The sequence below is a fragment of the Hyla sarda genome, chromosome 5, assembly GCF_029499605.1.
Source record: "Hyla sarda isolate aHylSar1 chromosome 5, aHylSar1.hap1, whole genome shotgun sequence".
Classification (NCBI taxonomy): domain Eukaryota; kingdom Metazoa; phylum Chordata; class Amphibia; order Anura; family Hylidae; genus Hyla; species Hyla sarda.
Window position 1 is genome coordinate 154,124,198 of NC_079193.1, and position 25,366 is coordinate 154,149,563.

At 45.7% G+C, this 25,366-nt stretch overlaps 1 protein-coding gene across 5 annotated transcripts in view; it reads left to right on the forward strand.

The window, feature by feature from the left end:
* HECW1 (HECT, C2 and WW domain containing E3 ubiquitin protein ligase 1) overlaps positions 1 to 25,366 on the forward strand; it is a 341,519-nt gene that overhangs the window by 213,202 nt on the left and 102,951 nt on the right. The window lies entirely within an intron of this gene.

The window sequence follows — 25,366 nt, forward strand, 5'->3', positions numbered from 1 at the left end:
TCATTCCATTTTCAGTAAACAGTAGAATAATGTGCTTTACCAAAAAGCTTTATCTTGGTCTCATCTATCCACAAGACGTTTTCTCAGAAGGATTTTGGCTTACTCAAGTTAATTTTGGCAAAATGTAGTCTTGCTTTTTTATGTCTTTGTGTCAGCAGTGGGGTCCTCCTGGGTCTCCTGCCATTGCTTTTCATTTCATTTAAATGTCGACGGATAGTTCACGCTGACACTGATGCTCCCTGAGCCTGCAGGAAATGTTGAAATCTTTGGAACTTGTTTGGGGCTGCTTATCCACCATCTGGACTATCCTGCATTGACACCTTTCATAAATTTTTCTCTTCTGTCCACGCCGAGGGAGATTAGCTACAGTGCCATGGGTTGCAAACTTCTTGATAATGTTGAGCACTGTGGACAAAGGCAAATCTAGATCTCTGGAGATGGACTTGTAACCTTGAGATTGTTGGTATTTTTCCACAATTTTGGTTCTCAAGTCCACAGACAGTTCCCTTCTCCTCTTTCTGTTGTCCATGATTAGTGTGGCACATACAGACACACAATGCAAAGACTAAGTGAACTTCTCTCCTTTTTATCTGCTTTTAGGTGTGGTTTTTATATTGCCCTCACCTGTTACTTGCCCCAAGTGACTTTAAACGAGCATCACCTGCTTGAAACAATCTTATTTTACCACAATTTTGAAAGGGTGCCAATAATTTTGTCTAGCCCATTTTTGGAGTTTGGTGTGACATTATGTCCAATTAGCTTTTTTTCCTCCCTTTTTTGGTTTAGTACCAATACTAAAAAAGGGAATAAATATGTGTATAGCTAAACATGTGTTACTGCAATCCTTTTCTGTGAGAAATACTTTATTTTCTTGAAAAATCTTAGGGGTGCCAACATTTACGTCCATGACTGTATATATTAATGTGTAATGTGTTTGTTTGTTTTCACATGTTTAGTTTAATTTATTTCACAGTTATTTATTTTTTCTTTCCACATTTTTTTCCCACCAGCCAAAGGCTGTCTGGGAATGATGGGGGTTGTAGATTTGCAACACCTGGAGGCTCCCTGTTTGGGAAGCAGGGGTGTGGAAATAAAAAAAAAAAAACTACTTGTCCAAGGGACTAAAGCGGAACACAATCTACTTGTCCCTCAAGAAAATCCACTTGTCCTGGTAGATAAAATAATTTCAACCAAAATAGTACGATTCACCACACTAGACCACCAGGGATGGATATAAGATCCCTTTAGACACTGCTGTCAACTTAGACAGCGGTGATCTAATGGTTTAATAGCGGCCACGGTGATTTCAGCATGCCAGGCTATTAGCGGAGGGAGAGCTGTAGCTCGCTCCTTTTACACCCGAGGCAAGCCCAGAAAATTGCGCGCCCCCCCCATAACTCCAATTTTTCTATATAAAGGGATGTATGAGGGTAATCTTATGTGCCGTGATCTGTAGTTTTTTGGAACCATTTATTATCAGAACTTTTATTAGGAAAGGGGATTATTCACATATATACGCACTTTTTCAAATATTTTAATCACTATTTTTCAGTCTTCTTAGGGACTTATATATGGAGTCTTTTGATTGGAAAACACTGAACAGTGCTGTGTTTCTGGGGGGGGGGGTGCATTTTATTTACTCTAATTTATGTGTCATTATGTTGCATTTAGTTAGTAGATAACACCCAGCATGCCCTAATGCAGCCTATGGTTGTGTGGGTGTTGCAGCATGTTGCACTGTATAGTAGTGCAGTTAAGGTTATTGTGTAACATGCTGGTTCGTGTCAGCTGCAGAGCCATAGTCTGTGTCAAGGAATACTGGGAATTGCAGTTAGTAACTACAACACCCTGCATGCCCTGTTGCAGCCTATGGCTCTGCAGCTGACCCGAACCAAAACTACAACTCCCAGCATGTTACACTTTATAATTCTAAAGTTTAGGTTACGGTGCAACATGCTGGAAGTTGTAGTTTTGGTTCGGGCATGTTTGCGTGCATCCGTGGGGCTCTTGGTCGTCAGGCGAGTATGAAGGGGTGGGATTCTGGTGGTGCAATTTAGTGCGGATGACCGGAAACCACAAAAAAAAATAAAAAAATTAGATAGCACAACTGGCAGCAGCACTTGTCAGTCCGCCCCTATACAAAACATACATTCATACACATATCATACATACACATATACATACACCGGGCCACTGCCCCCTATATCATACATTTCATACATACATACAGCCGCCGCTGCCCCCCCCCACATCATACATTACATACACACATCATATATACACACGCATCACACATACACTCACACCATACATATACACACATCATACATACACCTGCTGATGCCCCCGCACATCATACATTACATACACACATCACACATACACCATACACACATCATACATACACCGGGCTGCTGCCCCCTATATCATAAATTACATACACACATAGACACATCATACAGACAACATACACACATCATATATACACATGACACATACACCATACATATGCACACATCATACATACACCTGCCGCTGATACACCCCCCCTAATCATACAATACATACATATACATACATACATGCCGGTGTGAGGTGAAATCCCCAGCCTGTGCAGTGCAGTTCAGTATGTCTCCTCACACATGTCCTCTCCCCTCCCCCCGCTCTGTGTTTTCCCTTCGTGAAACTTGAAACCTCCCCGTGATAAGCGAGGTCCTGTGTAGACAGAGCAGGGGAGGGAGGGGCTGTGTACATCCTCATTCTCCCCCTGTCTTCTTGTATTCAGAGCTGCGCTCTCCAATCATCTCCTGCAGACCGTCCTCGGGCTCTGCCCTCGCTCCTCCCCGCTCTAGCTTCTGCAAACTTCGGAGAGCGGAGAGGAGGTGAGGTGAGATCCCCTCACACCGGCTCGGGGGGGCTCTGAGCAGTGGCCCCCGGCTACTGAAATCAGCTGGGGGCCGCTGTGAGGTGAGATGGGTTTGGAAATCTCACCTCACACCGCCGCCCCCTCCATACACCCTGAGCGCCGGTGTGAGGTGCAGACTTGTATCGGCTCCTGCGCCTCACACCGGCATTAAAGAAAAATAAGGGGGAAGTCGGTCTGTCCCTGCTAGCCCGATACAGGGCTAAATCTGTTTTAAAAAATCACCTGCCCGGCGCCCAAAACTACTTGTCCTGGGCGTCGGGCGATAGGATTTCCACATCTCTGGGAAGACACTGCTTTATGGGTGTCCTCCCCAGGGGAGAGCGCCCGCATTGTAATAACCCATTATTCATTTTTTTCTTTTCTTCTCTTTTCAGATCCGTGTATCCTGTGGACTACTACGGATTTGGGGACTGCTTTGATGACCAGCGTTTTATTTTTATTTTTTTAATCTTTTAATAAAAAGGCTAACGAGGGCTTGTGGGGGAGTGTTTTTTGGAATTAAACATTTTTAAAACATGTTGTGTTTTTTTTACATTTATTTTACAGGCATAGTAGTGGAAGCCATCTTATAGACGGAATCCATTTCTAAGCCAGGGCTTAGCCTTAGTGCTAACCCCCAATCATTACCCCAGTACCCACTTCCGCAGGGGTGCTGGGAAGAGCCATTACCAACAGGCCGTAGTGTCAAATATGGCGCTTCAGAGCCTAGGTGGGAACAGGATGGCGCTATTTAGGCTGGGGAGGGCCAGTAACAATGGTCCTCGCCCACCCTGACAATGTCAAGCTGCTTGGTTGTATCTGGCTGATAATGAAATACAGGAAACCTTATGCGTTTTTTTTCCAACAATAAATAAATGGAAAAAAAACATGTGTGTGGTTTCCCTTATTTTCAGTATCAGCCAAATACCAACCAAACAGCAACAGCCTGACGTTACCAGGGTGGGTGAGGACCATTATTACTGGCCCTCCCCAGCCTAAATAACATCAGCCTGTTACCGCCTAAGCCCAGGAGCACCATATTTGAAGCTTCGGGCCTGTTGGTACTGGCTCTTCCCATTGGTACTGGGGCAGTGGGTACCGGGTAATAATTGGGGGTTAGCGCTATCTGGTTTTGGGGTCAATGCTAAGCCCTGGCTTAGTAATGGATTCCATCAATAAGACAGCTTCCACTACTAAGCCTGTAAAATAAATAAAATAAAAAAACACAACACATGTTGTAAAAAAATTTTATTCCAAAAACACTCCCCGGAAAGCCCTCGTTAACCATTTTATAAAAATATTTTTAAAAAATTTTTTAAACGCTGGTCATCGATGTAGTCCACCGAATCTCAAGAAGTCCTCCACTAACACGTATCTGAAATGAGAAGAAAAGAAAAACACGAAAAAAGGGTTAGTACATTTTGGACGCTCTCCCCTGGGGAGAATGCCCATAAAAACAATGATTCCAAACAGGGAGCCTCCAGATGTTGCTAAACTACAACCAGATGTTGCTAAACTACAGCTGCAGGCTCGCTTTTTTGAAACTACAACCCCCATCACTCCCAGATATAATTTGCCTGTCTGTAAATGATGGGAGTTGTAGTTTAGCAACAGCTGGAGGCTGTCCCTCCGTGCTGGTACTACTACTCCCGTGATGCTAATTATATCTGGGAATGATGGGAGTTGTCCCTCTGCACTGGTACTACAACTCCCACAACTTTGAGTCGGGAATCAACAGGCTGGCCGGGGAGCGAGCTCTGATGCCGCTCGCTTCCCTGCTTGATAAGTTTAGAGGGGGCACACAGGGGAGCACACAGGGGGGCATACAGGGGGGGCCTAGTTTCAATATTGTCATGAGCACTTCCTGCTATGCAGCAGGGCAGGCTCGTCATTGTGTGTCCCCAGCGGTGGCAAAACTACAACTCCCAGCATGCCCAGACAGCCAAAGGCTGTCCGGGCATGCTGGGAGTTGTTGTTTTGCCACTGCTGGGGACACATAGTTTGCAGACCACTGATCTTCTCCGAAAAACCCGATCCCCTCCGGCATTCTTTATGCTAGTATAGCATGTACAGTGGTCTCCAACCTATGTGTCTCCAGTGGTGGCAAAACTACAACTCCCAGCATGTCTGGACAGCCCAATGCTGTCCAGGCATGCTGGGAGTGGTTGTTTGGCACCGTTGGAGACACATGGATTGCAGACCACTGTACCTGCTATACTAGCATAAAGAATGCCGGTGGGGATTGGGTCTTTCGGATCTGGCTGGGAGGGTTACAGTGGCCATACAGGAGGCTGCAAAGCTCAGCCTATCAGGGATGGACGTATAATGACATAATGAATATTCATAAGGAGCAGCTCGTCAGGCTGGAGCAGGAGGGTGACTGGAGGGAGAAAACCCTCCTGTTGCATTGTGGGCAATATTGACATTCCGAGCCTAATATGGCTGCCTAATGCAGCTCTATGGGCTCGAAAGTCATACTAGCTGGAAGAACTACTGAGCTTCCTGTACACAGCCCAGGAAGGAATTACAGATGAACTGTGAAAGAGAGAAAATACAAGTATATTGGAAAGTTATATAACTTTTGTTTCTGCTGTATGGGAAAAGCAATTGTTGTGCGCTGCATATCTCCTTTAAAACGTTCTGGAAAAGCTTACTATCTCTGAGGCATGATCATCCTATCTATTGAATGGATAGATGTTCTAAATTTCAGTGTTTATCTATACATTGACTGTTGAGGTATTGATTGCCTAGTCCTCTTGTTCTTTACCGGACATACAACCTTATATTATAAATGACATCACCTTATGTGTCATCGTAATGGCAACAGGCAAACAATCCAGCATCATCTCCTTGGCCAATGCAGATTGGTGACTCATTACTGAATATCACTTTCTTCCAGTCATTCACACTTCATAATCACTTCTCTTTTTTTAACCCACCGTAACCCCTTTTTTAATGTTCAGTATTAAAGAGTACCTGTCACCAAACAAAATTTTTAATATATTGTTCTTTATGTTATTATAAGACACTTTGCAATTTACTTGCTGTAAAAATTCTCAATCTTTATGACAGACATTTATTAAGCGATTTAGTTTAAAAAAAAATTTTACTAAAAATGTTGCACAAATGTCGCACCTGCGACTAAGCGATTTTTCGTGCGACATTTTGACTGGAAAGTGAGAAAAGCAAGTTTTCTAAAACTTAACTACGTAGTAATAATTTTAAAATGGACTACGGGTATTCTGGTATTCGCAACTGCAATAAGGTTAAAAATTGGCTAAATTTACTCCAGCTCAAACATGGAGCAGAAAAAGCTACTACCAAATTAAAAAAGAAAAAATTGCTTACGTGAAAGAAATTTAGCAACAGGCTGAAACCAGTTGATAAATAAGTCATACATAAGCAAAAAAAAAATAAGGAAAAAATTACTAAAAAAAGGAATACATAAGCAAACATTGATAAATGTCCCCCTATATGTTTTTAATGTAATTGAAAAGACAGCCACTAGGTGGCTCAGCACTGTTCCCTGCACACGTTAAACAGTTAGTTTGGTCTCCTCCAAACTCAGGAAGTACGCGCGGGGCATGGCAAGGTACAGCTCTCGCAAGCTTCATTGATGTCACGCATGCTGGGGAACGCCCACTTTCTCCTGCCGGGAGCTCAGACAATGTGAGCAAGGGGAAAGGTATGATACAGAGCTTTTTTAACCCCTTAAGGACCGGAGGTTTTTCCGTTTTTGCATTTTCGTTTTTTGCTCCTTGCCTTTAAAAAATCATAACTCTTTCAAATTTACACCTAAAAATCCATATGATGGCTTATTTTTTGCGCCACCAATTCTACTTTGTAATGACGTCAGTCATTTTGCCCAAAAATCTATGGTGAAGCGGGAAAAAAAATCATTGTGCGACAATGTAACTTTTGGGGGCTTCCGTTTCTACGTAGTACATTTTTCGGTAAAAATGGCACCTGATATGTATTCTGTAGGTCCATACGATTAAAATGATACCCTACTTATATAGGTTTGATTTTGTCGGACTTCTGGAAAAAATCATAACTACATGCAGGAAAATTAATACGTTTAAAATTGTCATCTTCTGACCCCTATAACTTTTTTATTTTTCCGTGTATGGGGCGGTATGAGGGCTCATTTTTTGCGCCGTGATCTGAAGTTTTTAACGGTACCATGTTTGCATTGATAGGACTTATTGATCATTTATTCATTTTTAAATGATATAAAAAGTGACCAAAAATGCACTATTTTGGACTTTGGAATTTTTTTGCGCGCACGCCATTGACCGAGCGGTTTAATTAATTATATATTTTTATAATTCGGACATTTCCGCACGCGGTGATACCACATATGTTTATTTTTATTTTTATTTACACTGTGTTTTTTTTTATTGGAAAAGGGGGGTGATTCAAACTTTTAATAGGGGAGGAGTTAAATGATCTTTATTCACTTTTTTTTTCACATTTTTTTTGCAGTGTTATAGGTCTCATAGGGACCTATAACACTGCACACACTGATCTTCTATGTTGATCACTGGTTTCTCATAAGAAACCAGTGATCAACGATTCTGCCGCATGACTGCTCATGCCTGGATCTCAGGCACTGAGCAGTCATTCGGCGATCGGACAGCGAGGAGGCAGGTAGGGGCCCTCCCGCTGTCCTGTGAGCTGTTCGGGATGCCGCGATTAGCCGCGGCTATCCCGAACAGCCCGACTGAGCTAGTCGGGAAATTTCACTTTCACTTTTAGCCGCGCGGCTCAGCTCTGAGTGCGCGGCTAAAGGGTTAATAGCGCGCGGCGCCGCGATCGGCACTGCGCGCTATTAGAGGCGGGTCCCGGCTTCACTATGACGCCGGGCCCGCCATGATATGACGCGGGGTTACTGTGTAACCCCGCGTTATATCAGAAGAGCAGGACCAAGGACGTACCGGTACGTCCTTGGTCCTTAAGGGGTTAAGCTTGGAATTTTTTTTTTACGGCAGGAGGGGTGTTTAACTGCAAGAGGGGAATATAATCTGAGTTAGTCTAGAAAATATGGTTTGATGACAGGTATTCTTTAACCTTATTTTTTTAAATGCTGGTTTTTACTACATTCAGTCAGTTATTTACATTTCTGTCACAAATAATGACTCCTGTCTCCATCCATTTGTTGCTGTTTTTTTTTTTTTTCATTTGACGTGTTGTGCATTTTCTATCTTCATAGCACATTGCTTGAAGTTTTATATCTTGACGTTGTGAAGCTTCCTTAGTCGACCTGCATTTTTTCCTTTAATATCCGTCCATATTGATTGTATTTGCTATTTTACACACAGCTGACTGGGAACAACCAACATCTTTTGTCATGCTCTGTGTCAAATTTCTATCCTAAAGAAATTTTATAATCCCTTCCATTTTCAATTTTTTTTTATAATCCCTTTCCTGTTTCAATTGTAAACTATCTTGTTGGGGTTGTGTTTGCTTTTGTTTTAGAAATGCAAATGACAAAATATCCAAATTTTTCCTCAACAGTCAGAGATTCCATGTTTTTTGTATCTGGAAAATATATAAATTTACTGTCATTTCTTTAAGGTCTGTTTTGTGAAGCCAGAATGTTCAGCTAATAACAAACATTAGAAGCTAGAGTAAAAGGGTGCCATTTAAATGCAGATTTTAATCAGGTTTTCTTGAAGGTTTTTTAGTGTACTTTTTGAACCAGTGGCAATTATGGGTCATAAAAACTGCATAAAAAATTTACACAAAACCTGATCAAACGCTGCATGTGTACAGGCGGACAAAATATATTATTTGTACAGACATTTAAAGTATATCTGTCACTTTCAAAAACTTTTCCCAATTCACATACCATAGAAACAAGTCAAAAGTTTTGATCGGTTAGGGGCCTGGATGTTTGATCACTAAAATGAGCATAAAGAGAAGCACGTGACTGACAGAAGCAATACCATAGACTTACATTGTAAGTTTGTCTAGCTTAAAACACTCTTCTCCCAGCTCATTCTAGTGATCGGTCGGGGTCTGAGCACTTCAATTAAAGACCCTAAACAAATAAATCTTTTGACTTGTCCCTACAACATGTCAAAAATTTTTAAAGTGACAGTGCCTAATAAAAAATGTGTAATGTGTATAAAAACACATTACACATTTTTTATTAGGCACTGTCACTTTAAAAACTTTTGACATGTTGTCCAGTTCCACAGTGATGACTGTAGTGTCAGGATCCTCTTCTATAAACAAATGCATATGATTTAATTCTGTCATATGATGATAAAGCCTCACCCTAGTGTAACTTTTTAGCATTGCTGTGACATTCTTCATGTCATTAGGACACAATTGTACCTGCAGTTGCCAAAAGAAAGAGGGCCATAAACAAAGGGCCTGAACTCTAAAATCACTATGGCAGAACAAACATTGTTATTGATACAACATTTTAGGAAGAGTCTGGAAGTGTATTGAGAATTTGGGGATTTACCAACCACAGATGTCACTTTGAATTATTTCATTGAAATCACATGTAATCATTTTCTAAAAATGTCTTTGGGCGAGTGCACATTAATTGGTGTGTGGGACTGATCTCCGTCCCCTGGCATACAGAGCTACATGCTTTTAGCGGATAATTAAAAGAGCATCTAATAAATATTTCACATTGTTACCAGTTGAGATGTTAATTGCAATAGACAACATTTATATTTAAGTTATGATGTGCAGGTTTTGCACCCATTGCTTTGTGTGTACAACCTCTGTTGCTATTTCTTAAAGCTGACATAGTTAAATTATAATCTGCCGGGGAGGTGCATGCGCACAGCTCACGGACGGCAGCGCCTTATGTGAGCTCCATGCTGACTGGAGTGACTAAGCTCTTCTAAGCGCCGATATCGGTTCCTGACCTGCAGACTTTTAGACTATAGTGCAGGGGACCATGCCCCGCACCGGCCGGAAGAAAGAGCTGAAGAATTTGCAGCGTCTCTCTCAATCTATTCCGGATATTTTCAGAGCGAGCTCCAGCTCCAAGATGGCGGCCCCCTGCCACAGCCCGCCTTCTCACCACTCTGATGAAAATGACGCACCTGCTATGGCGGATCTCTCTCCGGCGGCCATGTTCCGCAACATCAAGGAACTGTTTCAGACGTCTCTGGATAAAGCTGTCTCTGCAATCTCTTCCCAGCTGTAGGACCTGGGACAGAGAGTAGCGGACTCGGAGGCTAAAATTGATGAGCTGACTGATGCGGTTGAGGCGGATCGCCGGGACCTGGACGACCATGCCACACAGTTACAGGCCCTGGAACTAAAATTGGAGGACCTCGAGAACCGCTCACGCCGGGCCAATCTACGTATCCGAGGCCTCCCGGAGGACGTGACCGACTTAAGTAAGACAATTTCTGCCTTGTTTTACGAAATTGCCCCACAGCTTCAGCCCGAGCTGCTCCGGTTTGACCGGATTCATAGGGCACTAGCCAGGCCTAAAAACCCTGAAACGCCACGGGACATTGTTCTAAAGCTACACTATCCGGAGGTCCGCGATGTTCTCCTCCAAGCCGCGAGAAACATGCCTGTGCTCCCTGGTATGGCCCCGTCCGTGCACCTGTATTCAGACCTTGCACCCACCACGCTTGCCCGCCGCAGGGAGTTTCGCCCCATCACATTGCCGCTGCAGAGAGAGGGGATTAAATGTCGATGGGGATTCCCCTTTTCACTTACCTTGGTCAAATCTTTTGCGGAGGCCCGAGACCTTTTCCAGAAGGAACGCATACAGCTTGTAGATCCGCCACCTATGCCGCAGAGGGCGGGACGCCCCACCAGGACCTGGACACAGACCCGGGACTCCAGACGCACCCATCATTTCCTGAGGATGGACGCTGCTCCTACCTGATATGATCTTTGTTGACATTTTTGCTTTTTTTCTTCTTAAGTGACTTAAAGTGACTGTTTAGTGTCTTACAGGCTACTCATACCTGCCTGTGTTTCTGCCCTTTCCGTACCTTCATTTTTCCGGTGACGGTTAGCCTGCAGTATCTTAGTTAGCCCCACTGTATTTTTAGTTGTTGTACTGCTCTTCCTGTCCACTACTGCTGTCTTCCCACCCACTTACTTATTCCCCTCTTCTACCTTTTGTCTCTCTTGTCTCGTTTGTTGTATATCTCCCCCCCCTTTCTACCCCTCCCTCTATCTATCCCTCTTCTTCTCCCTTTCTCCCTTTTTCCTTCCCATTCATCTTCTCCCCTTTTCTTTCCCTTTCTCCTTCTTTTCTCTTCCACACCTCCCTCTTTCCTCTCTCCCTTCTCTCCCTTTCTTTCCTCCTCGCCCCTCTTTCTTCTTTTCTTTTTCCCACTATCCTTTGTGGCTATTCCTTCTTGTGTTTCTCCTTTGTCCCCAGCTCCCCCCCACACCCTTTCTCTTCTCTGAACCTTCCCCCCCCCCCCCCCGGTTCGTCATTCCTTTTTCGTCTTCCACTTACCGCTATGATGAGTAAAATTATCTCGCATAATGTTAGGGGTTTCAATTCCCCGCATAAGAGGAGTAAAGCTTTCAAGGACTATGTGAAGCTGCATCTTCGTGTAATCTGCTTACAAGAAACTTATTTCTCCACCGGTTCTACACCCCAGTTTTTCCATAAGCTATATCAAAGTTGCTACATGTCTGCATATGTGTCTAAGTTTAGGGGAGTTATGACGCTGTTACATAATTATTTTCCTTTACAGGTGGAGAGGGTTCAACCTGATAGGGAGGGACGGTCTCTCATTGTTGTGGGCTCTCTGTATGATAAAACGCTATGTTTGGTTAATTCATATGCTCTCACTGACTCACCTTTGATATTTTTCCAGAATCTGTGTAAAACTGTTGCGTCCCTGACCTACGACATTCTGATTTGGGCTGGTGACTTTAATTTTGTTTTTAATGGTAGACTGGACCGTTCTAACACTGCCCCGTTTCGCAGATCAGGTACGCAGCAGAGACTTTTGGCCTCTTTATTCACTAATAACTCCTTGGTGGATGTGTGGCGTGAGTACAATGGCAACTCTAAAGGGTACTCCTACTATTTGCCTTCTCAGAAACATTATACTAGGATTGATTGGATACTGTCTGATACTCGTTCACTGCCTCTACTGCTTTATGCTCGTCACATGCCGTCGGCTTTGTCCAATCACGATATGGTCCTAGCTTCCTTTAATTTTACGTCCGCCCCTACCTATCCGTTTAGTTGGAGGCTTAACGAATCCCTCCTCACTATGCCCAGAATACGTCAACAGCTTGAGGACGACCTCAGCTCTTACTTCTCTATTAATATGACGGGGGACCCGGACCTGAAGTGGGTATGGTTGGCCCATAAACCCTTTATTAAGGGACGTATTATATCTCTTGCTACTGGCATTAAACGTGATCGGACCGGGACTCAGCGGGCACTAGAGGCTAAGATGCATAGATTGACATATGCCCACCAACAGGACCCCTGTTACGCCGAGCGCTCCGGGTCCCCGCTCCTCCCCGGAGCGCTCGCTACACTCTCCCCGCTGCAGCGCTCCGGTCAGATCCACTGACCCGGGGCGCTGCGATTCCGCTTCCAGCCGGGATGCGATTCGCGATGCGGGTAGCGCCCGCTCGCGATGCGCACCCCGGCTCCCGTACCTGACTCGCTCTCCCTCGGTCCTGTCCCGGCGCGCGCGGCCCCGCTCCCTAGGGCGCGCGCGCGCCGGGTCTTTGCGATTTAAAGGGCCACTGCGCCGCTGATTGGCGCAGTGATTCCAATTAGTGTCTTCACCTGTGCACTTCCCTATATCACCTCACTTCCCCTGCACTTCCTTGCCGGATCTTGTTGCCATTGTGCCAGTGAAAGCGTTCCTTGTGTGTTCCTAGCCTGTGTTCCAGACCTCCTGCCGTTGCCCCTGACTACGATCCTTGCTGCCTGCCCCGACCTTCTGCTACGTCCGACCTTGCTTCTGTCTACTCCCTTGTACCGCGCCTATCTTCAGCAGCCAGAGAGGTTGAGCCGTTGCTAGTGGATACGACCTGGTCACTACCGCCGCAGCAAGACCATCCCGCTTTGCGGCGGGCTCTGGTGAAAACCAGTAGTGGCTTAGAACCGATCCACTAGCACGGTCCACGCCAATCCCTCTCTGGCACAGAGGATCCACTACCTGCCAGCCGGCATCGTGACAGTAGATCCGGCCATGGATCCCGCTGAAGTTCCTCTGCCAGTTGTCGCTGACCTCACCACGGTGGTCGCCCAGCAGTCACAACAGATAGCGCAACAAGGCCAACAGCTGTCTCAACTGACCGTTATGCTACAGCAGTTACTACCACAGCTTCAGCAGTCATCTCCTCCGCCAGCTCCTGCACCTCCTCCGCAGCGAGTGGCCGCTCCTGGTCTACGCCTATCCTTGCCGGATAAATTTGATGGGGACTCTAAGTTTTGCCGTGGCTTTCTTTCCCAATGTTCCCTGCATCTGGAGATGATGTCGGACCTGTTTCCCACTGAAAGGTCTAAGGTGGCTTTCGTAGTCTGCCTTCTGTCTGGAAAAGCCCTGTCTTGGGCCACACCGCTCTGGGACCGCAATGACCCCGTCACTGCCTCCGTACACTCCTTCTTCTCGGAAATCCGAAGTGTCTTTGAGGAACCTGCCCGAGCCTCTTCTGCTGAGACTGCCCTGTTGAACCTGGTCCAGGGTAATTCTTCCGTTGGCGAGTATGCCGTACAATTCCGTACTCTTGCTTCAGAATTATCCTGGAACAATGAGGCCCTCTGCGCGACCTTTAAAAAAGGCCTATCCAGCAACATTAAAGATGTTCTGGCCGCACGAGAAATGCCTGCTAATCTTCATGAACTTATTCACCTAGCCACTCGCATTGACATGCGTTTTTCCGAAAGGCGTCAGGAGCTCCGCCAAGATATGGACTCTGTTCGCACGAGGCGTTTCTTCTCCTCGGCTCCTCTCTCCTCTGGTCCCCTGCAATCTGTTCCTGTGCCTCCCGCCGTGGAGGCTATGCAGGTCGACCGGTCTCGCCTGACACCTCAAGAGAGGACACGACGCCGCATGGAGAACCTCTGCCTGTACTGTGCTAGTACCGAACACTTCCTGAGGGATTGTCCTATCCGCCCTCCCCGCCTGGAAAGACGTACGCTGACTCCGCACAAAGGTGAGACAATCCTTGATGTCTACTCTGCTTCTCCACGTCTTACTGTGCCTGTGCGGATGTCTGCCTCTGCCTTCTCCTTCTCTACTGTGGCCTTCTTGGACTCTGGATCTGCAGGAAATTTTATTTTGGCCTCTCTCGTCAACAGGTTCAACATCCCAGTGACCAGTCTCGCCAGACCCCTTTACATCAATTGTATAAACAATGAAAGATTGGACTGTACCATACGTTTCCGCACGGAGCCCCTTCTAATGAGCATCGGATCTCATCACGAGAGGATTGAACTTTTGGTCCTCCCCAATTGCACCTCGGAAATTCTCCTTGGACTTCCCTGGCTTCAACTTCATTCCCCAACCCTGGATTGGTCCACTGGGGAGATCAAGAGTTGGGGGCCCTCTTGTTCCAAGGACTGTCTAAAACCGGTTCCCAGTAACCCTTGCCGTGACTCTGTGGTTCCTCCAGTAACCGGTCTCCCTAAGGCCTATATGGACTTCGCGGATGTTTTCTGCAAAAAACAAGCGGAGACTCTACCTCCTCACAGGCCTTATGATTGTCCTATCGACCTCCTCCCGGGCTCTACTCCACCCCGGGGCAGAATTTATCCTCTCTCTGCCCCAGAGACTCTTGCCATGTCTGAATACGTCCAGGAGAATCTAAAAAAGGGCTTTATCCGTAAATCCTCCTCTCCTGCCGGAGCCGGATTTTTCTTTGTGTCCAAAAAAGATGGCTCCCTACGTCCTTGCATTGACTACCGCGGTCTTAATAAAATCACGGTTAAGAACCGCTACCCCTTACCCCTCATCTCTGAACTCTTTGATCGCCTCCAAGGTGCCCACATCTTTACTAAATTGGACTTAAGAGGCGCCTATAACCTCATCCGCATCAGAGAGGGGGATGAGTGGAAAACAGCATTTAACACCAGAGATGGACACTTTGAGTATCTGGTCATGCCCTTTGGCCTGTGCAACGCCCCTGCTGTCTTCCAAGACTTTGTTAATGAAATTTTTCGTGATCTGTTATACTCCTGTGTTGTTGTATATCTGGATGATATCCTAATTTTTTCGGCCAATCTAGAAGAACACCGCCAGCATGTCCGTATGGTTCTTCAGAGACTTCGTGACAATCAACTCTATGCTAAAATTGAGAAATGTCTGTTTGAATGCCAATCTCTTCCTTTTCTAGGATATTTGGTCTCTGGCCAGGGACTACAAATGGATCCAGACAAACTCTCTGCCGTCTTAGATTGGCCACGCCCCTCCGGACTCCGTGCTATCCAACGCTTTTTGGGGTTCGCCAATTATTACAGGCAATTTATTCCACATTTTTCTACCCTTGTGGCTCCTATCGTGGCTTTAACCAAAAAAAATGCCGATCCCAAGTCCTGGCCTCCTCAAGCGGAAGACGCCTTTAAACGACTCAAGTCTGCCTTTTCTTCGGCTCCCGTGCTCTCCAGACCTGACCCTTCCAAACCCTTCCTACTGGAGGTTGATGCCTCCTCAGTGGGAGCTGGAGCTGTTCTTCTACAGAAAAATTCTTCCGGGCATGCCGTCACTTGTGGTTTTTTTTCTAGGACCTTCTCTCCGGCGGAGAGGAACTACTCCATCGGGGATCGAGAGCTTCTAGCCATTAAATTAGCACTTGAGGAATGGAGGCATCTGCTGGAGGGATCAAGATTTCCAGTTATTATTTACACCGACCACAAGAACCTCTCCTACCTCCAGTCTGCCCAACGGCTGAATCCTCGCCAGGCCCGGTGGTCTCTGTTCTTTGCCTGGTTTAATTTTGAGATTCACTTTCGTCCTGCCGATAAGAACATTAGGGCCGATGCTCTCTCTCGTTCCTCGGATGCCTCAGAAGTTGAACTCTCTCCGCAACACATCATTCCACCTGACTGCCTGATCTCCACTTCTCCTGCCTTCATCAGGCAAACTCCTCCAGGAAAGACCTTTGTTTCTCCACGCCAACGCCTCGGAATCCTCAAATGGGGTCACTCCTCCCATCTCGCAGGTCATGTGGGCATCAAGAAATCTCTGCAACTCATCTCCCGCTTCTATTGGTGGCCGACTCTGGAGACGGATGTTGTGGACTTTGTCCGAGCCTGCACTATCTGTGCCCGGGATAAGACTCCTCGCCAGAAGCCCGCTGGTTTTCTTCATCCCCTGCCTGTCCCCGAACAGCCTTGGTCTCTGATTGGTATGGATTTTATTACTGATTTACCCCCTTCCCGTGGCAACACTGTTATTTGGGTGGTCGTTGATCGATTCTCCAAAATGGCACATTTCATCCCTCTTCCTGGTCTTCCTTCAGCGCCTCAGTTGGCTAAACAATTTTTTGTACACATTTTTCGTCTTCACGGGTTGCCTACGCAGATCGTCTCGGATAGAGGTGTCCAATTCGTGTCTAAATTCTGGAGGGCTCTCTGTAAACAACTCAAGATTAAATTAAATTTTTCTTCTGCATATCATCCCCAGTCCAATGGACAAGTAGAAAGAATTAACCAGGTCTTGGGTGATTATTTGCGACATTTTGTTTCCTCCCGCCAGGATGACTGGGCAGATCTCCTTCCATGGGCCGAATTCTCGTATAACTTCAGAGTCTCTGAATCTTCCTCCAAATCCCCATTTTTCGTGGTGTACGGCCGTCACCCTCTTCCCCCCCTCCCTACCCCCTTGCCCTCTGGTCTACCCGCTGTGGATGAAATTTCTCGTGACCTTTCCATCATATGGAGAGAGACCCAAAATTCTCTCTTACAGGCTTCATCACGCATGAAGAAGTTCGCAGATAAGAAAAGAAGAGCTCCTCCCGTTTTTTCCCCTGGAGACAAGGTATGGCTCTCCGCTAAATATGTCCGCTTCCGTGTCCCTAGCTACAAGTTGGGACCACGCTATCTTGGTCCTTTCAAAGTTTTGTGTCAAATTAATCCTGTCTCTTACAAACTTCTTCTTCCTTCTTCTCTTCGTATCCCTAATGCCTTTCACGTCTCTCTTCTTAAACCACTCATCCTCAACCGTTTTTCTCCCAAATCTGTTCCTCCCACTCCTGTTTCCGGCTCCTCGGACATCTTCTCTGTCAAAGAGATCTTAGCCTCTAAAAAGGTCAGAGGGAAAACTTTTTTTTTAGTGGACTGGGAGGGTTGTGGTCCTGAAGAGAGATCCTGGGAACCTGAGGACAACATCCTAGACAAAAGTCTGCTCCTCAGGTTCTCAGGCTCTAAGAAGAGGGGGAGACCCAAGGGGGGGGGTACTGTTACGCCGAGCGCTCCGGGTCCCCGCTCCTCCCCGGAGCGCTCGCTACACTCTCCCCGCTGCAGCGCTCCGGTCAGATCCACTGACCCGGGGCGCTGCGATTCCGCTTCCAGCCGGGATGCGATTCGCGATGCGGGTAGCGCCCGCTCGCGATGCGCACCCCGGCTCCCGTACCTGACTCGCTCTCCCTCGGTCCTGTCCCGGCGCGCGCGGCCCCGCTCCCTAGGGCGCGCGCGCGCCGGGTCTTTGCGATTTAAAGGGCCACTGCGCCGCTGATTGGCGCAGTGATTCCAATTAGTGTCTTCACCTGTGCACTTCCCTATATCACCTCACTTCCCCTGCACTTCCTTGCCGGATCTTGTTGCCATTGTGCCAGTGAAAGCGTTCCTTGTGTGTTCCTAGCCTGTGTTCCAGACCTCCTGCCGTTGCCCCTGACTACGATCCTTGCTGCCTGCCCCGACCTTCTGCTACGTCCGACCTTGCTTCTGTCTACTCCCTTGTACCGCGCCTATCTTCAGCAGCCAGAGAGGTTGAGCCGTTGCTAGTGGATACGACCTGGTCACTACCGCCGCAGCAAGACCATCCCGCTTTGCGGCGGGCTCTGGTGAAAACCAGTAGTGGCTTAGAACCGATCCACTAGCACGGTCCACGCCAATCCCTCTCTGGCACAGAGGATCCACTACCTGCCAGCCGGCATCGTGACAACCCCTCTCCGTTCCTCTACAGGGAACTCAGGGACACTAAATTGCAACTGGATGCTCTTCAGTCCACGGTAGTGGAGAGGGCTCTGAGATGGACCAGGGCATTTTACTATAAATCTTCAAACAAACCAGATAGATTACTGGCTTCCATGTTAAAACAGACCTCTTCCTTCAACAGAGTTCACAGTATCCAGTTAAGACCAGGGTACACACTTCCCACTCTGATAAAATATATTCTGCATTTCACTCTTTTTACTCTAGCCTGTACACTGAACCTTCCCGCCTCTATCCTTCTCTGATGCTCTCTCTACTTCCTTGGCCTCGGTTTCTCTTCCACATCTCCCTCCTGATGCTGGAGAGATATTGAATGCACCTATTTCATCCGAGGAGCTCTCGGATGGGATAGCTAGGCTCAAATTTGGAAAATCTCCTGGGCCTGATGGCCTGACCGCAGCGTATTATAAGAAATTTGGCTCTATACTGTCCCCGTTTTTGTTGCAGTTTTTTAACTCTCTCGTTTCCTCCTCCTCTCTCCCGTCAGAATTCCTGGATGCCATGATCACCATTTTGCCTAAACCTCATAAGGATCATCACCAGGTAGCAAATTATAGGCCCATCTCTCTTCTGAATATAGACTCTTAATTGCTCACCTATATTTTGGCGAGATGCTTGAACAGATTTCTGCCTTCGCTGGCGAATATGGATCAAGTAGGTTTTGTGCCTGGACGGCAAGCGCCTGATAATGTCAGGAAGATTCTTGTTCTTATTCAATGGTCTAATACTCACGCGAAGCCACTCTGTGCCCTTTCCCTGGACATAGAGAAGGCATTTGACAGCGTGTCTTGGCAGTATCTGTTTGCAGTGCTCACCAAATATGGTTTCTCTGGATCTTTTATTCAAATCCTAAGGTGTCTATACTCTACCCCTAGAGCTTTCTTAAAACTCCCTTCCACCTTGCCCCAGCCCTTGGAGGTTTGGCGGGGTACGCGACAGGGATGTCCGCTATTCCCAGCGTTGTTTGCGTTGGTTATGGAACCATTAGCAGCCTTGACACGGGCCTGCCCTGATATTGAGGGCGTATTTGTAGCTTCTCGAGACTACAAAGTTAACCTTTTTGCGGATGATCTACTGCTTACCTTAACTGACCCTCTTGTGTCCCTGCCGAGCCTCCTTAAGATTCTCACCGACTTCTCCACTCACTCGGGACTCCGCATAAATATAACTAAATCCGAAATTTTATACTGCAATGTCCCGACCCCCTTGCAACACTTAATATCCCTGAACTTTGTTTTTTGGGACTCCTCATCGGGACTACAATATTTGGGGGTTAAAATCACTCCCTCCATCCTTTCTCTGTATAACGCTAATTACCCCCCCCCCCCCTCTATCGCTCGATCCGCACTGATTTGGCTAAATGGAACTTCCCGTACCTATCTTGGCTAGGTAGGATGAATATAATAAAAATGGTTATCCTTCCCCGCATACTTTACTTGTTTAGATCCCTACCTATTCCTATAATTAAACCCAACATTAAGTCCCTACAGAGGGATATAATGATGTACATATGGGCCTCTAAGAAACCGCGAATTGCTTCGGCAACCATGTTTTATCATAAACGAGTGTGTGGACTGTCAGTCCCCAATCTATTTGAAGTACTATTATGCAGCTAGGCTGGCACAACTAGCTTTAATTAACATGCCAGAAGGTGCTCCGAGAGGAGTCGCGCTGGAAGGCTCCTTAGTAGCCCCTTACACACTAGCTGCGCTCATGTGGGCCACATGCCCTATACAATCGCTGCTGCAATCATCGGCCCTTGTGACACTTTATTCTCTGTCTCTCTGGCGTCAGGTTCGCTTTAAGTTCACTCTGCAGTCTCCTGTCTCTCCTTTGCTCCCGATCTTTGCTAACCCTCTTTTCTCTCCTGGGATACTCCCCGGGGGATTTACATGGTGCACAACATCTGGCTTCTGCAAACTTTATGATTTTTTCCTAGGGCGTAGATTACATACATTCGACTCCTTTATGATGTCTTACCCTAAACCACCTACAGAATTATTTAGGGCATGTCAGATATTCTCTTTTTTACGTTCACTGCTCCCCCAACCTCGTGACATTCTTCCCACATCTTTTGAAGCGAGGGCACTGTATGCCCCTGATGCTCCAGATCTCCTCTCTGCCGTATACTCACATGTTAACTCACCACAGTCCGATGGTAAACTGAAATTTATGCGAGATTGGGAGGCAGATATTCATTCTACATACTCTGTGTCTCAATGGAGGGATGGTTGTGAGGTGATCAGCCGAGGCAGTTGGCAGATTCTCATTGGCGGAAACGGCCCTCAAGGTTTTGCATAGGGCCTATTTAGTCCCAGCTAGATTGCATAAGATTTACCCCGCTGTCTCGCCTCTTTGTTTCCGAGGTTGTGGAATGCTGGGTACAATGTATCATGTGTGGTGGTCATGCCCTGTGGTGTCTGCCTTCTGGACTCAGGTGCTGGACCTACTGCATTCCATATTGCCTACTCACCTCCCGAGGACACCTGCCAGCTGCCTTCTTGGCTTTAAACCCTCCAGGATGTGCTATGGGGTGTTCCGCCTGGCTCAGTTTATCTTGTTGGCGGACAGAATCCATATAGCATCCCAGGGGAAACAGCCTACCTTACATCTCCAATCTGTTATCTCGAGAGTGAACACAATTCTACTCTATGAAAAACTTTCTGCCATTAGGGAAGATACAGTGGAACGTTTTAATACAGTATGGGAACCTTGGTTATCATCTCCATATGTCTTATCCTTTGTCATTGTACTAGCACTGTACTACTTGATGTTTGCGGGGACAGTCGGACTACCACTTGTTGGTTTAGCTCATCATTATACCCTATGGTAGACCCCTTCTAATCTGTTGTAAATACTCATGTCTGTTGGACTTCCTATATGTACCGAATTGTTTTGTATCATTTGTTTGGTCTAAGGACCTTTTTGCCCCATTGCTGGAAACTGCTGTATGTCCTGCTATTCTTTCTATAATAAAAGCTTCATGGTTTGACCTTTAAATTATAATCTGCCATTATGGTTTTGTGGTAAGCAGTGCTTCCTTACAATGCTAGGGGTTTTTGGTTACAACCAAACCAATCTTTATAACCTAGTATTTATCCAGCTGCAAGATATCCCATATTGCTGTACATAGACTGTAATCACTCATGGAGATGCGACTACATAAAAAAGACATTTTTTTTCATATCAACTGGCTCCAGAAAGTTAAACAGATTTGTAAATTACTTCTACATAAAAATCTTAGGCCTTCCAGTACTTATCAGCTGCAGTATGCTACAGAGGAAGTTGTATAGTTCTTTTTAGTCTGACCACAGTGCTTTCTGCTGACACCTGTGTTCATATCACGAACTGTCCAAAGCAGGAGCAAATCCCCATAGGAAAGCTCTCCTGCTGTGGACAGTAGAGAGCACTGTGGTAAAACTGGAAAGAACTATACAACTTTTTCTGGAGTATACAGCAGCTAAGAAGTAACTCTTTTAACTTCACCTGTGTCTGGGTTGCACAAAGTAGAAAAACAAACTTTAACTCACCTACATTCCCCCGTTGCGCCAATATTGGCATCCTGTTCCTCCGCTGCTGCTCGAAGCGTCACACTACAGTCAGCATATCGCCGACCGCAGCGATATCCCGCCTCGGCCAGTGATAGGCTGAGTGCACTGTCATGTAAGGAGCTAGAGCCCCGCCTTCTCCCTGCTGGCTGGGCTCCTTACATGACATATCGCCGGCCAAGGTGGGACATCCCTGCAGCCGGTGATGCGCTGACTGCAGTGTGATGTTCCAAGCCCAAGCAGGAAGCTGAGAAGCAGTGGAGGAACGGGATGCCAATATCGGTTCAACGGGGGAACATAGGAAGGTGAGTTAAGGTTAGTTTTTTTTTGTTTTTGTAGCCCGGGCACAGGGGAAGTTAAAAGAGTTGCGCCGCAAGAGTTGAGCCTTTAAAGGGGTTCTCCGGTGCTTACACATCTTATCCCCTGTCCAAAGGATAGGGGATAAGATGCCTGATTGCGGGAATGCCGCCGCTGGGGACCCCCGGGATCTTGCAGGCAGCACCCCGTTTGTAATCAGTCCCTGGAGCGTGTTCGCTCCGGGACTGATTACCGACGACCACAAGGCCGGCGGCGTGTGATGTCACGCCTCCGCCCCCGTGTGACGTCACGCTCCGCCCCTCAATGCAAGCCCACGGGAGGGGGCGTGATAGCTGTCATTGGCTTGCATTGAGGAGCGGAGCGTGACATCACAAGGGGGCGGGGGCGTGACGTCACACGCTGCCCGCCCTGTGGTCGCCGGTAATCAGTCCCGGAGCAAACACGCTCCGGGGATTGATTACAAACGGGGTGCCGCGTGCAAGATCCTGGGTGTCCCCAGCGGCGGGACTCCCGCGATCAGACATCTTATCCCCTATCCTTTGGATAGGGGATAAGATGTGTAAGCACCAGAGGACCCCTTTAAGATTTTTAAATGGAAGTAATTTACAAATCTAGCAAGCAGAGGAAGTCAGCTCAGACGACCCGTCCGCACGGCAAATCTCCAACGTATGGTACAAAAACAGCAAGTAGCCAGCGGTAAACGAACTTCACTTTATTTCATGATAACATCAATAAAAGCTCTCAGTGGCAGTCCATAAAAACAGGAACGTAGAAACATGCATGACGACGTTTCTGATCTTGCGACCTTTATCAAATGCATTTGATAAAGGTTGCAAGACCAGAAACGTCGTCATGCATGTTTCTACGTTCCCGTTTTTATGGACTGCCGCTGAGAGCTTTTATTGATGTTATCGTGAAATAAAGTGAAGTTCGTTTACCGCTGGCTACTTGCTGTTTTTCTAATTTACAAATCTGTATAACTTTTAGTCACCAGTTTGAAAACATTTGTTTTCCACTTGTTTTCCACCGGAATACCCCTTTTAACCATAACCCTATCATTACCTATAAAAAAAACTAAATAAGTAACCAAATGACAGCATGGTAGGTAACAGGTGTACATAAGGGAAGAAGCCTAATGTGTCCCTGTTACAACCAACCACAACTAGACTGGTGTTTTTCTGAATTTTTGCCATGCACAGTGTTATTTTATGCCATTATTGCACCAAAAATATAGTAGAAACGCAGAAAAATCACATTGGCCCTGATTTGTTGTGTAGGTTTCTTTGTGGGTTTTTTATTCCCTACAATTTTTTTCCCACTGTATTTACTAAGGTTTCCCTACATTTTCCACTTTCCTTACATTTTCCTTTTTACACATGTTCTAATCTGTCAGGCTTTCCTAAGCTGAAATCCACCACATTTTCTGTACAAACCTTAGTGAATATGTTTTTTTTTTTGTGAAAATGTCGGGAAAACGCTCCTTTTTGGTGACCACGTCCCCTTTTCCCAATGGCCACACCCCTTTTTATGATTTTCTTAGTAAAGTGGGGAGTTAGACGGGTTTTTTTTCAATTCTGGTGCAAATTCTGGCGCAGACAGAATTTCTCTCCCAATGCACTAGAATCTGGCGCACAACCTACAAGACATGTCAGGTTTGCAATAGTAAATGAGGGCCATTGTGTGAACACAGCCTTGATACAGAGAATAACACACTCAAACCTATTCTAAACAACCCTAACTTGACTTTCATTATATCATTTTTATAAGGGAAAGGGGTAACCCTATCTGTTATATGAATCTATCCTAACTGGTGATAATAATTTATTAATAACTTACTTACTTAACGTCTTGAAAATCTGTACACACTATAGGAGATAATGTGGTGGCATGTTCTCACTAAAGGGGTACTCCGATGTCAGGTGAAAAAATTAAAATACTGCAGAAGCATATACAGTGGGGATCAAAAGTGTGGGCACCCAAGGTAAAAATTGCATAAAGAAGCCAAGGAAAGATGGAAAAATCTCCAAAAGGCTTTAAATTACAGATTAGACATTCTTATAATATGTCAACAAAAGTTAGATTTCATTTCCATCATTTACATTTTAAAAATAACAGAAAACAAAAAAAATGGCATTTGCAAAAGTTTGGGCACCCTGCAGAATTGATAGCATGCACTGCCCCCTTTGCAAAGCTGAGACCTGCCAGTGTCATGGATTGTTCTCAATCATCATCTGGGAAGACCAGGTGATGTCAATCTCATAGTTTTTAAATGCCCAGATTCATCTGACCTTGCCCCAACAATCAGCACCATGGGTTCTTCTAGAAGTCTGAAACTGAAAATAGTTGATGCTCACAAAGCTGGAGAAGGCTATAAGGAGATAGCAAAACGTTTTCAGATGTCAATATCCTCTTTTGGAATGTAATTAAGAAATAGCAGTCATCAGGAACAGTGGAAGTTAAAGCGAGATCTGGAAGACCAAGAAAAATATCAGACAGAACAACTTGCAGGATTGTCAGAAAAACAATTCAAAACCCACGTTTGACTGCACAATCTGGCAGACACTGGAGTTGTGGTACACTATTCCACTATAAAGAGATACTTGAACAAATATGGTCTTCATGGAAGAGTCATCAGAAGAAAACCTCTTCTACATCCTCACCACAAAAATCAGCGTTTGAACTTTGCAAACGAACATATAGACAAGCTTGATGCAGTTTGGAAACAAGTTCTGTGGACCGATGAGGTTAAAATGTAACTTTTTGGCTGGAATAAGCAAAGGTATGTTTGGAGAAGAAGGAGAACAGAATTTAATGAAAAGAACCTCTGTCCAACTGTTAAGCATGGGGTGGATCAATCATGCTTTGGGGTTGTATTGCAGCCAGTTGCACAGGGAAAATCTCACGAGTAGAAAGAAAAATGGATTAAATAAAATTTCAGCAAATTTTGGATGCTAACTTGATGCCATCTGTGAAAAAGCTGAAGTTAAAGAGAGGATGGCTTCTACAAATGGATAATGATCCTAAACACACCTCGAAATCCATGGGGGATTACATCAAGAGGCGTAAACCAAAGGTTTTGCCATGGCCTTCACAATCTCCTGACCTCAACATAATTGAAAATCTATGGATAGTCCTTAAAAGAGCAGTGCGTGACAGACAGCCCAGAAATCTCAAAGAACTGGAAGACTTTTGTAAGGAAGAATGGGCAAAGATACCTCAAACAAGAATTGAAAGACTCTTGGCTGGCTACAAAAAGCGTTTACAAGCTGTGATACTTGCCAAAGGGGGCAGTACAAGATATTAACTCTGCAGGGTGCCCAAACTTTTACAGATGCCATTTTTTTTGTTTTCTGTTAATTTGAAAGTGTAAATGATGGAAATAAAATCTAACTTTTGTTGACATATTATAAGAATGTCTAATCTGTAATTTGATGCATTTTGGCTTCTTTATGCACATTAATA